Genomic DNA, 16,328 nt, shown 5'->3' on the forward strand with positions numbered 1-16,328 from the left:
GACAGCTAACTAAACATAATATAACTTATTTACAAAACACAATCACACAGCATGCTCATTCAATACTTTAAAATGTTCAATAACTGTATATATCTCAAAAGGAGGAGTCTCTAGAGTAAAGGTTTTAGCAGCAGGTTTACATAGCTATTTCACTTTGTTTTAATGTCGTTTTAAAACCCGTTTAAATTTAAACCTAGAAACCAATTAACAGCTTGCAGCCAATCATAAACAGCAACAGCGCTGACCTCATTAAATATTAATATAGGTTTTATAATCCGATGAACTTTCTCGTGCGGTTTACCGTTTAGTCGTTTATATTGTTTCAGGTTAAGAAGCTTATTCATCTGGATAAAAGCATATCTCATCTGATGAGGTAAGTTACCTAACTGTTGAATTATGTATGTGAGAAATCAAAAGACTTGCTTTGGTATTGTTTGTATATGATATGCTTTGTTGGCCCTGCTTTTCTTTTGAACTGATGGGTGTTGCCTGTGGTTTATATTTACATCTGCTAGGACATTTTATGTCAGCATTCATGTCATATTCTGTATCTGTTTCAGTAGGCTATCTTGGTTCAGTCAGTTATATGTCCTTGGCGCACACTACAAATTAGGACTCTAAAAAAACAAACAAACAGAAATTGCACTTCTCTTTATCTAAGAACGATTCATAAAAGCAAAGCCAAGGACTTTTTGAATATTCAAGAGAGCAGTTGTTCCAAATGAATCATTTTAACTTGAAAAGCGGTTTCATTTTTATTAACCCTTCCTAACCTTCTTTCAGTTCTCATCTGCGAGTCTGTGACAAATTCACTTCATATCATTCATGTCTATTAAAAAAAGAGAGAACCTTGATCTTTAGTGACCTGCGAAAGCTTCTTTTTTTTTCCTCTCTCTCCATTTTTCCATTGGAATATACACAGTATGATCGATTTTGACAGTTGTTTGTCTCCTGGTTTGTGTCCTGACTGAAAAATGAATTTAAAATGCAGTGGACAGGCAAGTTTTCAGTTGTCTATTGACATACAAACAAAGAAACAGGACAGAATCAACGGTAAAAGCGCACATGACTGCTCTTTGAGGTGAATCTAACATTTAAACGAGATGAATCAAACATCTCAAAGCTGTAAGATCACTCATGTCAAACAGCGCACAACAAGACTGCCGAAAAACTATATTGACATGAACACCTGGAACACATTTTCTGTGAGCTAAACAGTTCGCAGTTCAAAGGAAACTTGAGCCTTTTTGTGAGAGTAACACTTTTGATGCCGGAGCAACTATTGTATTTATTAATATTAAAATTTTGGAATAGGTTCAGGATACCATGCACCTGAGGACATATGACATCATATCATATCTAGGTTATTTGTAAGTCGCTCCGGATGAAAGTATCTGTAAAGAGTAAGTGTTATTTACAGCACCACAGAGCATTACATAAAAATTCTCTGCCTGTTTCTCTCTGCCAAAGTATGTAAATATAAAAAAAGTGAGATGGTTGTACTTTCACTGGAGGCCTTTCGGGTTGAAACCGAGTTCATCATTTAAAATCTGATGTTTGAGATTTTTTATAGCGTACTGTTAGATGCTGTTATTGTGAAGCATGTAATATATATTGAATATTTTTGCTGAGTGGAGTTAAAATAATATTCAAGTTAAACTTAATCGACAGCATTTGTGGCGTAATGCTGATTCCTACCAAGATTCATTTTGATTTCAAAAAAATAAAAATGTGGTTTGACAAAATTAAATTAAATGGCAGACGAAATAATTACAGTAATTACAGTAGTTTGAATCAAATTTGAATATAAGAATTTATGAAAGTGCTATGTAAAAGAAGCTTCACTTTTCTCCTTTTCTTCCAAAATTGTCCTTCAACAAATGGCCCCATTATTTTATTCCTTTAAGTTGATCTGTTCTGTTCTAGGTCCAGTTGATAAATGTGGCCATCATAATTTTTGTGTGATTCTATATGGTGATGCTAGTGGCTCAGAAAGGACACACTTCACCATAAATCAGTCTTATTCTAACAGTTGTGTGAGCAGTTGCTACAGAAAGGCCTGCAGACAGAGGCGAACCTCTTCGTATCCTCATACTTGATCATGGGAACAGCAGACGTGTATATATGTGTGTTCGTTTGTTTGCGAGTATGTCTGTGGAACTCTGGCTGACTCGCAGCTCCACATACCATAACACACACAGATCCCTTTCCCACTACACCGCAGTCGTGCCGAGCATTGCGAGACCCTCAGACTTGTCTCACACACACATGCCTCACATTACAACTGGCGTCTTCACCGTTCGCTGCGAGTGTCTGTATGGGATACGGCGGTGGTGGTCATACAGGGGCCCGAATAATCCACTTCTTGGAAAGTCTGCTTAATGTCAGTGTGAGTTTTAGTGGTTGTGGCCGCATGTTAAATCTCCAAAATGGCTGATCTTGAGTGGTGGTCAAGTTGTGATGCTCCTAGTTTCCAGAAGAGGGCACTGTTAGTTCAAAATCGTTGGAAGTGCATTCAAGAGCCATTATTTTAATTGCAAGTTGCCTCTTTTTCTGTTTCAAGGACAGTATAAATGCAATCTGTTTATGTTTATTAAATCTTAACAAGTTCATTTTTTGGAGCAAAGAATTGTTATATTTATTTAGTGCTTGTAAAGTGAGACGCCCCTGATTCTGTAGGGACAAATACGAGGTTAAAGACCCCTTAAATTCTTCAGGTTGCTAAATATGTTGCTTCAGTGAGCCAGTTCTGAATGATGAATGATTAACGGTAAATAATTAAGCCGATTATGAGAGAGGGAAGAGAAAAGAAAACAGATGCAGGGGTCTGGGTCGCATGGGCATTAAGACAAATCACCATGACGACAAGCCTTTAAGTGCGTGGATCCAAACGGCGCTTGCCAAGTTCCGCTCCGAAACATCTAAGCCATGAGCGTGCCTTCTTTTTGGACAACAGCATGCATCATGAGGGATCTGGGGACGGAGGCGGACGGAAGCCGCAAGGACATTATTACAATTATTCATATCTCTTGTGTCATTAAATAGATTTAGAGTTGGTGTTCGTTTCAAAGGCCAGATCGCATGCCTTCCATGCGGCGTGTTGTTGTTCAGTAAGTTACGTATGGCCATATGTACAGCGTGTTAGGGGTGCTTGTGCAGCGGACCTCAACGGACGTCCATAACTGGATCACGTTCAGCGTTAACCCACTTGTTCTCACACAGTCCAAAACCGCTCATTTATATCTTATGACTAGTAATCCCACATGGCCCAACTCGGACCGCGCCGTCCTGCTTCCGCGGCCTCGCTGATCGAATTTTAAGAGAGTTCTGTGCTTGGCACCTATCATGTGACATATTCACGCCTCACAACCATATTTTCCACCCCAGAGGAAATACAACAGGCCTGGAATAAATCTCGCAATTGCACAATAGAAAATGCGGGATATGTAAACACAAGAGTTTTAATTGGAAACACATTTGCTGCTTTGCAGCCGAGGGAAGGCAGCTTTCAGTAACGTCTATACAGACTGTAAATGAGTAATTGCCTCAGCCTCTCTCAGCCTGTCTCCATTTTTTAAATTCTTGACAGCCCGCTAAGGAGAGAGAGGCTGGATTTTGCACGAGCGGGGTCCGCTTTGACCCCTCTCGCAAGTGCAGTCCTCAGGGACACAGGAGGAAGCCTTATTATTTTTCTGTGAGGCTACAGAGAGACGGGGAGAAGGACAGGTGAAGAAAAATTGAATGAGAATGAGATGGGAGTCCCAGGTTGAAAGGGGACCTGGAGAGGCTCGCTTCGTACAGGCTGAGATCGGCTTTTTGGCCTGTTGCCCCATGTATATGCGATTTCAGGCGCTTACTGATTTACTTCAGCAAATGTGTTTCTGATAAATCAACACAGAGATTACATCCACTGAGCTGCTCTGCTCTCTTGTTTCAGACCCCAGCACTCCTCCCACCCACATCTCGCCGGAGTTTCTGGGTGAATCTCACAAAAACATGTCCAGGTTGCATTTCAATGCAAAATTCAAAGCTAAATACAACGAGAAATTATATTTTTCAGAAGCCTATTTTTGTTTCAGTCATTTCTTAAAAATTAGGCCAGCACATATAGTTCATAGTCATTGTTTTTTGGACAGTTCTTTAAATGATCCCTATTAGATTTTTGTTAACTAAATAAAAATGTTATATCAGCATAAATGAAAATACTAAATTTAAATTTGTATACGTTTAAAATAATTGCATATATAGTTTTTTAAAAAAATATATATTATTAATGTAAATATTTTATATAACTATAATATATAATTATATAATACAATATATTTTATGTATATTACTTTTTAAAAGTTTGGGGTCAGTGCAATGTTTTAAAAAGAAATCAATGCAAAGATGCATTAAATTTATCACAATTAAAAGTAAAGACATTTATTATGTTACCAAAAAAATTAAGTGTTTCAAATAATTCCTGTTCTTTTGAACTTTATATTCGTCAGGAATCCTGAAAAATGCATCATGATTTCCACAAAAATATTAAGCAATACTATTTGCAACATGGATAAAATGTTTCTTGAGCAGCAAATCAGCATATTAGAATAATTTCTGAAGGATCATCATGTGACACTGAAGACTGTGAAAATTCAGCTTTGTATCACAGAAAAAAATGACATTTTAAAATATACCAAAATACTAAATGTTTCACAATATTTTAACAAAATAAATGCAGCATTGGTGAGCATAATTTTTCATAATACTTTCAAAGGCATTTAAAAATCTTACTGACCCCAGACTTTTGACACTTGTGTTTTATTTATTTATTTTGAGAAATCTGTGTGCTTAATTGTCATAAAAAAGACTGCCTTAATAATCTTAATGTCCTTGAAAATAATTTCCTTCTCCTTTCTTCTCCATTTGGGCTAAAATATGACCCGGACATGTTTTTGACAGGTTTTTGTGAGATTCGCCTTCTTACTGTATTTTCCAGCATTCAGTGCCTCTGGTGACAGAAAATGAAAATACGGGGTCAATGTTTCGTTTAGAAGGCTAGATGGTTCTGCTGTTGCTATGGACACAGTGCTGCTGAATGATTTGCCCATTGTATTTGCTTTCTTTAAAAGTGATGGCGATTTTAAAAGCTTTATTGATGTGCTAGACCTATAGATTCATCTTGCTGTCAATTGAATTATCATTATGAATTGATCTGTGTATAATTGAATACAAAGGTGGGGGTCATATTTAGAGAACCCTCTTTAGGGTTTTACTGGGTCTAAGCATACATTTTAGGCTTGGCATAATTTCTGCTTCTCTTTCATGGCATCACAAACCCATTGGCTAGTGCTTTTGCCTTTTGTTACTTCAGCTGTGTGCTCAAAATAAAGACCTGTAAACCAGTTAAACTTAAACTTAGCCGCAATGGAAATTACTTTGGCATTTAAAAGTTTCTCGGCCAAGGGTCACACTTATCCCTTTGCTGCTTTCAGCCAATCACAATGATACAAGCAACGTCATTGGTTGTCAGCCTTGTCACTCAAACCTCAAACTCAAGGAATGAACTATGCAATAGTAATTCTTGCAAAGTTTGCCAACTTCAAGACATGGAAAATACAACAAGAACCCATTAGGACGTAACCAATATCATCTCGGCCGCAGATCAACCTTTTCACACAGTTCCAAGCATTCCTCTATTCCAGCCCAGTTGTCAATGGGCTGTTTGTGCGCTGATGTCAGATTTCGTTCCTCGAGTGTGAAGGACAGTCTCATTTGTTCTTGTTTATTAGATATCAAATGTAGGAGCACAAATGGCCCAGTAGGTTGCCATTTATATCACACTGGTGTGCTACCATGCGAGAACGCGCTCTCTCTGAGACTGGATTTGCTTGATTGGTCTTTCTCAGCTAGAATTGCGTGTCTGCTCTTTGTGTCCATGTGCCTATGTTTCCTCTGTCTGTGTGTCTTTGATTCCAGTGGCATCTATGGATCTGATCATAAAACCCTTTCCTGTTTTCCCACTCGTACCCCTGCTGCTGTAGTCCAGTCAAATAAAAATGGGGGCAAACACACTACCTTAAACCCTGCCAACCCTGGTCCGGTGGGGCTAAGCCAGCAAACCCCACTAAATCAAGTCACTGAGTGAGGCCTCATGGAGATTAATGGCTTGAATGGGTGAGATGACATTTATGAGAAACAACACAGGCCATCCGTATTTGATGAGGAAGATGAGAGCGCTCAACGTTGCATTGGAATTCACTTCACTTTTATTTTCTGCCACTGGCTCTGATCGATAACATTGATGTGGAACTTGAAGACCAACCAGCTGTTAACTTAACTTAATTGAGTAATTTATCTTTCAAATCCAGACACTTAACTGCTATCTCATGCGTTGTTGGAAAGAAGCAATTGCTTTTGTCTTTTACACTTAAAGGGATAGTTCATCCAAAACGTAAATTCATCCTTTATTCACTCTCATGTGCGCATGTTCCAAACCTGTATAACTTTCTTTCTTTTGTGGAACACAAAAAGATAATGTTTTGAAGAACACTTTGGTCTAAACAACATTGGACACCATTGACTTTTATTGTATGGACAAAGAAACACTGAGACATTTCTCAGTATCTTCATTTCTGTTTCAGAGAAGAAAGTAAGTCATACAGGTTTGGTACTCACCAGGGTGAGTTAATGATGACAGAGTTTTTATTTTGGGCTGAACTAAACTTTTAATAAAGTTCACTTCAGTTATAAGATTTTTGGAAGATGGATTTCAGCGTACAGTGTTAAAGGGTTAGTTCACCCAAAAATACAAATTCTGTCATTAATTAGTCACCCTCCAGTCGTTCCAAACCCTTAAGACCTTCGTTAGTCTTCAGAACACAAAAAAATATATTTTTGATGAAAGACAAGAGCTTTCTGACACTGCACAGATAGCAACACAACTACTACATTCAAGGCCCAGAAAGGTATAAGGATATCGTTAAAATAGTTCATGTGTCATCAGTGGTTCAACCGTAATTTTATGAAGCTACGAGAATACTTTTTATGTGAAAAGAAAACAAAAGTAATGAGTTTATTCAACAATTTCTTCTCTTCCGTATCAGTCTTCACTGCACGTTCATGAGAGTACCATGATGCATGCATGGACTATTTTATCAATGTCCTTACTACCTTTCTGGGCCTTGACCGTGATTGTTCTGTTGCTGTCTATACAGGGTCAGAAGGGAACTAACCCTTTACAGGCCATTTGTTTCTACAAAGCACCTAGTATTAGAGGTTATCAGGAGAAGGAACCAAATTAGAATGTATTGGCTCTTTTTTTTTTGTTCTGTGAAACACAAAAAGATAAGTGAAGAATATTGGTGTCTAAACAGCATTGGACCCCATTGACTTTTATTGTATAGACAAAAAACAGTGAGCAATTTCTCAAAATATCTTAATTTCTGTTCCACAGAATGTAATAAAATCATCAAGTTTGGAACTCATTAGAGTGAGTAAATGATGACAGAGTTTTTATTTTTGGGTGAACTATCCCTTTAATAAAGACGATGTCGAATTATAAGATGCATTTTCTGGAAGATAGATGTTGGCGTACAGTGTTAAAAGCTACAAAGCGCCCAGTATTGCAGGTTATCAGGAGATAGAGAGCCAAATTAGAATGGATTAGTCACAGATTTAAGCATGTGAATAGCTTTCTCCCAGACCGCAGACCTCCGTGCTTAATGTCCATGATCAATGCCCCTAGACAGCGCTGAGAGATGATATTCATCGTCATTACTGATGCAGCTGTTTATGCGAGCGCGTGTTCGTGTCTAAATGGAGACACATGGAGTCGAAATAACAAGTTGTGGTTGCACTCTTTTATCGCGCTCCTTTCGGTGTAATTTTTCCAAACTGTTTCTTTTAGTGTTAGCTTTATTGGTTCCAAAACATTTATGTAATTTTTCACCACTATAGCATAAACAATTACTGTTCCAAACAGGTTTCCTGAAAACTTCCCCCATTTGTCATTGGACGATCAAGCAGATAGTGCTGTCATTGGATGAGCCAATGTTGCTATGTTGCTATGTTGCACTGGTCAGGAGGCTCAAACAAACAGAGCAATGTTTTGAATACCAAGGCGATCAATTTACAAGTAGTTTATAGTATTTGTATTTTTTTTTTTTTTTTTGAGATAGAGTTCGCCGTATGCAGTGATAATCGGGTGACTTGTTTTTCTGTTTTGTAGTAACTATAGTGAGGTTTTTGTTTTTGGCACTATCAGGAGATCCATTTTTACATGCTATAATTTCATTAGAGACTATGACTGACTCTTTTCCATAGAAACTCCATGGAGTTTAGATAGAACACTGAACTTCTGTCAGCCATCCATGGTATCGAATGTTAGATATTTTTAATGGTTCAAAGATGAGATTTGGTTCTGGCTCATCAGTTTTTGTGGATCTGTTTTTATGAGCAAAGGGCTTCAATTCACTAGACCCCTCACAAATGGACAATTCATGTGTTATTATATTTAGTAGAGCCATCTTTCAAATATTATTTTCTGGTTTTCACATCAACCAAATGAACTGAACTCAAATGACAGACTGAACCAAATCTGCGCCAAAAGATCTAGTGTGAAATTAACCTTTAGAGGCGTATTAATTTTACCGTGGTGCCATCTAGAAACATTACACTTATGAATTCTTCACACCGACATGTGCCCTTTTTCCCATGATCTTTTTATATTTAATAAATCCTTGGTTTTTAAAGTCACGGACAAACGATTAGCTGTAAGACACCTTGAAATCTTTTAAGAGGGTGAGGAACATCTCGTCATCTCCGCTTACTCTCTTGGTGCATATCACATACAATTGCACAACATAAATATTATAAAAAACCTTCAGCGAAAAGGATTTATGGAACACAGATTGACATTATGTCTGGAAGCCAAAAGTGATGCTGAAACCGAAAGCTGATACTGATTTGAGAAATGCCAAGTATTCTGCTGAGGTGCAGCGATTTTTACCACACCAGAGCGGATCAGCTCTCTGGTTTCATTTGCGCTCACCGGGGACAGGCGATCGTTTAATCCCATCCCGACATTGCCGGGGAGGAAGTGTGATGTGCTCTTTCGAAGCACAAGCTGTGACAGGAACACAGACAAGAGGTTCTTAATAGGTCCGTGGGGAGACAGGGATACCAGTTATCAATCAGAGATGAACAGAGAGCCAACACAGTTTAATCATTAACACACACACACACTCACGTTCAAAGATGCAACTGTATATGATCTCCTTGTACCTCACGTACTCTGCTCTTTTTTTTTAATTGTAGTAGTGCAAAGACAAGATATGTGCTGCATAGACTGTAATGGAAATCCATTATTCGAGCTGTTTATTACAGATTTGATCTGTGGTCTGAGTGTTGCTGTTTTCTGAGAATAATTCCTATTTGGCTTATCTAATAATTTGACATTTGTTCTTTTAGCAGACTCTTAGCAAATTACTAACCGTAAGTAAGAAATGCAAAATACAAAAAAGTGTACGCGAATCAAGGCATCCTGATAAAAGATCCAGTTATTTCAATTAGTAAAGAGGATTAAGAGTGCAACTTAAAAATAAATAAACAACTTACAAATAAATCAACATTTATACGTTTACAGTACATTTTAATACAGTTAAATCATACATTGTCCATTTGTCAAAGATAAATATTTTTATTCAGATTTAATGATTAATTAACTTAGAATATTTAACTATATACTAAACATGAAGTAAGCTAAACAATTGTATAATTTAATTCTATAATTTTAAATAAACTAATAATAATAATGTAATACATTTTCTAACTATAAAAATCTGTTTAGAAGTGAGTATTAATGATATAATATTTATAATTAGACGTGATGCCTATATTTTACATTTAGTTTCATTTATTTCTGTTAGGTTTTTTTTCTTCTGATTTTTAAGCGGCAAATTAGGAAAACTGGAAATATTTAGACTGACCGCTGACATGTTAAGATTTTCTTTGTAGGTCTCTCTCCTGTACAATAACCTCAATGCTCATCTTCAGATTTAGGCAGCGCTGTTAGAGCAGCACGGCACGCTCAACACATGTCCCTCTGGACCCTGACTGAATGCAATGACCTTGTGATGGATTTCAAGAATTTTGAGTTGTGTGTTTGTGTGTGCTGTTTGGTCTTTGTTCACAGAGTGTGCTGAATCGACACAGTCTTGTCAGACATAGTGAGGCATCGATCCAGTAGTGACACCCCTGATCCCTGGTACACACACACATCCTCAGAGGTTGGGGGTATGTGCTGAGAGCTGCAGAGGACTGGAAATCGCTGAGACAGAGGGAGTGGGCACTCATGTATGGATAAAACATTGCTTCATGCTGCAGGGAGAGAAGAGTGTCTCAGTAGACCAGAAACAGGCTGCCAACTCCCCTCACAAAACCTGCAGTGCTGCTCGAGTCCACAGTGACAATAAAGCCCAATCCGGATGGGACTGGCTTTCCCTGAGGAGGTCAGGTAAAATGGTGCTTCACAGGCATATTTTGTGGTTTAATTTGTATTTTTCTCTCTCAGTCCCTGTAAAAAAAATTATAAAGCAAAATACCTAGTACTTTTCTGCAAGCAATTAAGCACTGGGAACCAGGTTCAAGTCCAGCCTGGGACATGTCATGTCCCGCATCCATTACTCTCTCTGTCCCACTTCCTTTGTCGAATCTAGACTGTCCTATATACTGTAGGAAGGCAAAAAGACTAAAAATATTACATTTTCAACATAAATAATACATTTATTTTATAATGGTCATTATTGGTATAATTAAAATAAATAAAGGCAACAAATTATTGTTTTTATTGTAAAATATACTAGACAATTATTTATTGTTATTATTATTATTATTATTGGAATTATTATTGTAGTATTTAAATAAATAAATATATTAAACTAAGTAAAAAACTAAATAAAAAAATTAAATGATAATAATTATTATTCGATTATAATACACAAGACAATTCTTTTAATAAATAAATGTAAATAAATGTTTATAATTTATAATACATTTTATAATTACTATTATTGTCTATAAAATAATAATAAAACAGTAATAATAATTATTCAATTATAATATGCAAGACAATTCTTTTAATAAATAAATATAAATACATTTCTATAACTTATAATACATATTATAATTATTATTATTGTCTATTAATTGGTTTATTAGTTTATTAATTAAAAAAATACATTTTATGATACAAGGAGTACATTTATATGATCCTATTATCATCATAACTTTACTGATCCCCTCTTTTTAAGTAAAGGCTGAAATACACAACACAACTTTTAAAATCTTTTAAATGTAAAAAAACTAGACATCATACACTTACCGACTTTGTAAATAGTTACAGAGGAAAAACTGGGCATCATACATTAAATGACTGAGAATCACACACTACCACATATTCAAGTCATTTCCGATCACAACAAACTCACGCATGGCAAAAAACACATGCCTAGCTAGCTAAAAAATCTGAGTCTGTGGCCATCTTACACTGTTTTTCAATGAAATTTGTCAACTGAAATCTGCAGACTAGCTCTGACTTTCAGCATCTAGCGTCAACTTGTTCAGACTGTAAATCAGGGCAAAAGTCATGTAGTGTCAGTAAGTGTGTGTATTTTCAGCGTTAATGCACCTGCTAAGCCGTCACCTCTGTATTACAGTCCGTTCTCACCTCCCCCGACTCTTACAGCTCTCGTTCCACCTCAACATAAATTTAACACAATTACCTACCTCTTCACACACACACACACACACCCACCAGTGCCACATCAGCCTCTCTCCACATGATATGGAGTCATTTTCTCCTACTAGGCAGTAATCACCCCAGATAAGGGGCAATTAGAGTTGGTATTTGGTAATGACCGCCACTGGACATGTTTAATTACAGACTGCTCTAATGCAACGCTTGATTCCTGTAATAAAGAGATCTCGCAGTACTGAGACAAAAGAGAGAGGGAGAAAGTGAAATAACAGGACAGACTAACACACCTGCTAGGTAAAGCCCCAGGAAGATATGTGTAGTTCTACCCCAATAAAAATGGCACAGGTTCACAGGCTTTTTGTGTTGTTGTTATTTTTATTTTATTTTATAAATAATTTCTAATTAATAAATAATAAATAATTTTCATTAAAATAAAACTCATTTAATTTAATTTAATTGTTTTATTTTTAATATCTTAATATATTAATTTATAGTTTTTTTTTTTTTTTTTTTTTGGTATATAATTAAACATACCAAGTAAATAAATAATAAAAAAAATATTTATATATATATATTATATTTAAAAATAATATTTATATTTCTGTTGGATAAATTTTTCCTTTTAATTTTACACTCGAATAAAAGAAAAGAAATGACTGATTTATTAATTTGAGAATAAAAGCATAAATCACAATAATAATAATAATAATAATAATAATAATATAAAAATATTTTAAATTATTATTATATATGGATTTTTTTAAAGGTATTTAAGGAATTTTAAGAATTTTTTTTATGATTAAATTAAATTAAATTAAATTAAATTAAATTAAATTAAATTAAATTAAATTAAATTAAATTAAATTAAATTAAATTAAATTAAATTAAATTAAGAAAAATAGTATTTTTACTAGCGGTCTCAGACCTTTGTTCTTTGCTGAATATAGAAATTCTTTCAACTGAATGGAAAAGCAGAAAGTAAGGGCGCGTGAAATAGACAAATGAACTTCTCTCTTCAGGGGTACAGTATATGTCAGGCTGATTCAGCCGTGTTCCTCTCTGGGTCGCGACCTCGAGTGCCGCTGTGGTGATGCACTGTGATGTGCACATCAGCGAGACAAAGACCAAAGGTCGAGTCACATGAACAGGGAAAGAATCCAAGCAAGCTTGAAAGGAGACCCCCATTTACGGCACGTCTCCACGCATCACCCGGAAATAGTTGAGGAAATCTCAGCACACACACATAAACTGAGCCTCTGCTAGAGTAATCAGACAGCTATTCTTAAATCCCACTCTATTAATAAATCATTACTCTCACATCAGCACCTGGCTATATAAAATCATTAGGGCTGCGACACTGTATAGGGTGTCTGTATGACACCTCAGCAGGGGACGGTCTATGATTTCAGTCTTAGGGGTCTCAGTTCAACCTGAGCGTGAGTTGATGTGGCTCTGAGAACATATTTCTTGCCTTAAGTGTAAGAGGTCATGAGTTCGAATTTAGCTTTACAGACAACTTTTTAAAATAATTAATGCACCAATCATTAAAACTCTGCTGATACAGATAAACTGATATGTTTTCATGTAATGGCGGATAATGATAAATGACCGATATTAGAACACTCCTATTCTTTAAATATAAGTTACTTTAAATAAATGCAAACAAAAACTATAAAAAACAGTCATTTTAAATGCTACAAGTGAATTTAGGCACCAGAATATTGTAACATTATTTTGTTTTGTTTTGTTTTGTTTTGTTTTGTTTTGTTTTGTTTTGTTTTGTTTTGTTTTGTTTTGTTTTGTTTTGTACCAAAAATGTTTGCTTTTGGGATTGGGTCTAAAATTCTAGGATTCAGTCATTTATGAATAAAATAATTTAATTATAAAATATGTATTTAATTAAAAACAAGCTAAAAACTAAAATCAGTCATTTTAAATACTACAGATTGAATATAGGCACCACGCTATTATAAGAATTGTGTTTTAAAAGTTTAAATTTTATTTTATTTTTATTTTTTATTTTATTATTAAAATTTAATTACATCAAATCACATTTAATAAATTGCATTACATTACATTAAATTATTAAATTAAATTTAGTGATTTATATACTATACCAAAAATGTTTGCTTTTGGGATTCGGTCTAAAATTCAGGGATGCAGTAATTTATATATATAAAAACAAAAATATTAATTTTAAACTAGATATTTGTTATTATTGTTATTACTTATTTATTTGTTTTACATTTAAATAATTATATTATTTCCTTTTAGAAGCCTTCTGGAGTTTTTGGAATAGTTTTTTTAGATTTAATTATTTATAAATTAAATAATTTATTTTATGATAATTTTTTTTAAAGAAATGTATTGATACCAGTAAAATAATTTTTCAGAGTGCTGAGATGAAAGAAGGCCACTAAATCACCTTAAATGGTGTCTAAAATTGTCTCTGTCCATCTGTCAGGATGGACTGTGTTCTTATAAAACTCTGTTTGTGCAGTTATTATGTCTGTTTGTGGACAGTGCATGCGTCCTCTAGCTGCTCTTGTAAAAGGTCTAATGTAACCGGACATCTGATGAAGACGTTAGCAGAGAGTGAGGTCAGGTGTGTACTGACCCTGTGAACTCTGACCTCGCCTGAGTCCCGGGCTCCATATTTAGATCTCTTTTCTGGTAATTCCCTGGGGAACCTAGTCTGGAGGTATGCGTGTCCCTTATTTAAACACCATTAAGCACTTGCATGGCTTCATCCTGTGCCTCATCTCTTCTTTAACTCTCCTTCTGCCTTCTCCCTCTCATTAGCATTCATTAATACCTGCCATATCAGACAGTCGTGTTTTTCTTTGTGCTCCTACCTGCAAAAAAATGATCTTTATGAAGAATTTCAGTCGGGTTTCAGGCCCCATCATAGCACAGAAACTGCACTTGTTAAAATTACAATTGACTTGCTTCTTGCATCAGACAAAGACTGCATCTTATTGCTAGTTTTACTTGATCTTAGTGCTTTGTTTGACACTATAGATCATGACATACTCATAGATAGATTACAAAACTATACAGGTATTCAAGGGCAGGCTTTAAGATGGTTTAGGATCCTACCTGTCAGATCGCTACCACTTTGTTTATCTAAATGGGGGTGGGAGTCATCTCATTTATCACCAGTAAAATATGGAGTGCCACAAGGATCTGTCCTAGGTCCTCTGCTATTTTCAATATACATGTTGCCCCTTGGCAATATCAAAAAAAATACGGGATTAGTTTCCACTGTTATGCTGATGATACTCAACTATATATCTCAACAAGGACCAGGTGAAACTTCTAAATTATCTAAGCTAACAGAGGCGTGTTAAAAACAATGTAAAAGATTGGATGACCAATAATTTTCTCCTATTAAATTCAGATAAGACAGAGATATTACTTATTGGACCAGAAAAACATTACACAGAATCTCGTAGATTACAATTTGCAACTAGACGTAAGAGGATGTACTGTTACTTCCTCTACTGTAAAAAAATCTGGGTGTTATATTAGACAGTAACTTGTCTTTTGAAAATCATATTTCCGATGTTACAAAAAACAGCATTCTTCTCTTCTTAGAGTAAAACATTGCCAAGCTACGAAACATGTTACCTGTTCCTGATGCAGAAAAGCTAGTTCATGCATTCATGACCTCTAGACTGGACTATTGTAATGCACTGCTAAGGTGGTTGTCCTGCATCCTCAATAAATAAGCTACAGGTAGTCCAAAATGCAGCGGCTAGAGTCCTTACCAGGTCAAGAAAAATATGATCATATTACCCCAATACTACAGTCTCTGCACTGGCTACCTATTAAGTTCCGTATCAGTTACAAAATATTATTATTACTTATAAGGGCCCTTAATGGGCTTAGCTCCTGGTACTAACTAGTCTTCTCACCACGCTACAACCCATCACGTCCCTAAGGTCACAAAACGCTGGACTTTTGATAGTACAGGATAGCAAAGTCCACTAAAGGAGGTAGAGCTTTTTGCATTTGGTCCCAAACTCTGGAATAGCCTTCCTGATAATGTTCGGGGCTCAGACACACACTCTCTTCTGTTTAAATCTAGATTAAAACCACACCTCTTTGGCAAGCATTCAAATAATGCATCTCATAATTTTGGACTGCAGTTATATCTGATCAAAATGTGCATTATTATTCTTTAGCTGGGTTAAAACTAATTAATTGTGACTTGGCTGGAACACAGCAGCTACGCTAATTATGTCTCTATTTGTTTCTCTGCTTTGCCACGGAATTTAATCCCGTCTAGTTTACACAAGCTCCAGTCTGGATCCAGAACACCTGAGAAGAGATGATGCCAACCCCTCAGAGGACCTCAGATGATGCTAACCCAGAGACAACCTACAGGAACTACCACATTTTGCTATAAGTTTGATTGCATAATTGCTGTGTTAATAGTGTTAATCGTCTGTTGTGTTTACGTCTTTTTATTGATTTTTCTGAACATTTCTGCCATATGCACATGAACTGACAGGTCACCACTGATAAGCTATACTAAATATTGTAGAAACTTAATTTTCTGTAAAGTTGCTTTGTAATGATTTGT

At 35.7% G+C, this 16,328-nt stretch overlaps 1 protein-coding gene across 1 annotated transcript in view; it reads left to right on the top strand.

Annotated features, from left to right (window-relative positions):
• Positions 1 to 255: 255 nt before the first annotated feature.
• The window catches only part of sema3aa (sema domain, immunoglobulin domain (Ig), short basic domain, secreted, (semaphorin) 3Aa), a 104,320-nt gene continuing 88,247 nt past the window's right edge, over positions 256 to 16,328 (top strand). The window contains exons 1-2 of the mRNA XM_042721872.1: positions 256 to 373; positions 10,178 to 10,493. The gene's annotated coding sequence lies outside the window, so the exon portion shown is untranslated. The remainder of the gene's footprint in view (positions 374 to 10,177; positions 10,494 to 16,328) is intronic.

Source organism: Cyprinus carpio, chromosome B4 (assembly GCF_018340385.1).
Source record: "Cyprinus carpio isolate SPL01 chromosome B4, ASM1834038v1, whole genome shotgun sequence".
NCBI lineage: Eukaryota > Metazoa > Chordata > Actinopteri > Cypriniformes > Cyprinidae > Cyprinus > Cyprinus carpio.